The sequence below is a fragment of the Rhinopithecus roxellana genome, unplaced genomic scaffold (assembly GCF_007565055.1).
Source record: "Rhinopithecus roxellana isolate Shanxi Qingling unplaced genomic scaffold, ASM756505v1 contig5635, whole genome shotgun sequence".
In the NCBI taxonomy this organism is placed as follows: Eukaryota; Metazoa; Chordata; class Mammalia; order Primates; family Cercopithecidae; genus Rhinopithecus; species Rhinopithecus roxellana.
In genome coordinates this window covers 4,047-6,069 of record NW_022144197.1, presented here as the reverse complement: position 1 = coordinate 6,069, position 2,023 = coordinate 4,047, and positions in this window count along the sequence as shown.

The following is a 2,023-nucleotide window of genomic DNA, read 5'->3' as shown; positions in this document are numbered from 1 at the left end:
ACCTGAGGTCAGGAGTTCGAGACAAGCCTGACCAACAAGGAGAAACCCTGTCTCTACTAAAAATACAAAATTAGCTGGGCATGGTGGCGTATGCCTGTAATCCCAGCTACTCCGGAGGTGAGGCAGGAGAATCGCTTGGGACGTGGCGGTTGTGGTGGGCTGAGATTGTGCCATTGCACTCTAGCTGGGCAACAGGAGTGAAACTCTGTCTAAAAAAAAAAGAAAAAAAAAAAAAAAAGAAAGAAAAAGAAAGAAAAGAAAAGAAAAAGCTCTACATGAGAGCCAGTGATGTCTCAGAGTGGAAAGGAAGCCAGGTCAACATGTGCCCTGCCCACAAGCCCTTAGATTGCAGGAGGTGCTTCTCCCAGCTTTACATTCAGAGCCAACTCCCCAGCAGCCTCTTTTCCACCCTAAGGTGTCTCAGAGATCAGGGAGTGGAAACGCTCCACATGCCTGCATGCTTCCATCTGAACCACTATTGAAGGCTCTTCTACTATTCCAGCCCTAAGGGTAACATTTGGAGAAAAGATGCTAAAAAGCGCCGGTACTCAGAGACAATGTTCTCCAATTGTTTGAATGGGAGCATCAAATGAGTCCCCAGCCCTGAAGGTTGGGTTGGTCTGGGGACGAAAATTAATTGTCCTTTCAGTTCAGCTATATCATCATTCCCAAGGCAGATGTTTGTTCGGAAGATTCTTTTCTAGCTCATACGAAAATGACACTTTATCTATGAGAGCCCCAGAGGCAGAGGACATGGGATGTGGTATCAGGAACCTGGGAGACATGCTTTTGCTATGGGTACACAGCACTTAAGTGGAGGAAAGCAACCAGGAAGTGTACTGGCCTTGGAATTCCCTTCATGTCACATAGGACAGAGAGGAACTAACATTCTAAGGATTTATTCCATACCAGGGGCTGTACATTCTGTATTTATATCTGTTACCAACTGTTTCTTCATAAGGCAGTGTGATTTTTTCTTTTTCTTTTATTTTTTTGACACAGTGTCTTGCTCTGTCACCCGGACTGGAGTCTAGTGGTGTCATCTCGGCTCACTGCAACCTCTGCCTTCCCAAGCGATCCTCTGCCTCAGCCTCCGGAGTAGCTGGGATTACTGGCATGCACCACCAGCCCAGCTAATTTTGTATTTTCGTAGAGATAGACTTTCACCATGTGCTCAGGCTGGTCTCAAACTCTGTGCTCAATGATCTGCCCACCTAAGCCTCCCAAAGTGCTAGGATTATAGGCATGGATCACCATGCTGCCTGCTTTATAACAATTTATATTATATATATATGGAGAGAGAGAGAGAGAGAGAGAGAGAATCTTGCTCTTGTGCCCAGACTGGAGTGAAATGGGTGTGATTGGCTCACTGCCAACTTCTGCCCCCGAGTTCAAGCGATTCTTCTGCCTCAGCTTCCCAAGTAGTGGGATATCAGGCACGCACCACATGCCTGGCTAATTTTTGTATTTTGAGTAGAGACAGGGTTTTGCCATGTTGGCCAGGCTGGTCTCGAAACTCCTGACTCAGGTGATCCACCTGCTCAGCCTCCCAAAGTGCTAGGATTACAGGCATGAGCCACCATACCTGGTCTTTTCATGTGGTGTGTGTGTGTGTGTGTGTGTGGGTGTGTGGTGTGTGTTGTGTGTATATATATATGGTATTTTTCCTTTTCTTTTGAGATGGAGTTCACTCTTGTTGCCCAAGCTGGAGTGCAATGGTGCAATCTCAGCTCACCACAACCTCCCCCGGGTTAGGGTGATTCTCCTGCCTCAGCCTCTCAAGTAACTGGGATTACAGGCATGCACCACCATGCCTGACTGATTTTTATATTTTTAGTAGAAATGGGGTTTCTCCATGTTGGACAGGTGGTCTTGAACTCCAAAACCTCAGGTGATCCACCCACCTCAGCCTCCCAAAGTGCTGGGATTATAGGCGTGAGCCACCGCACAGGGCCTCTTTTCATATTTTTAACTAAATTAATAAAACAGGCTGGGGCAGCGGCTCATGCCTGTAATTCCAACA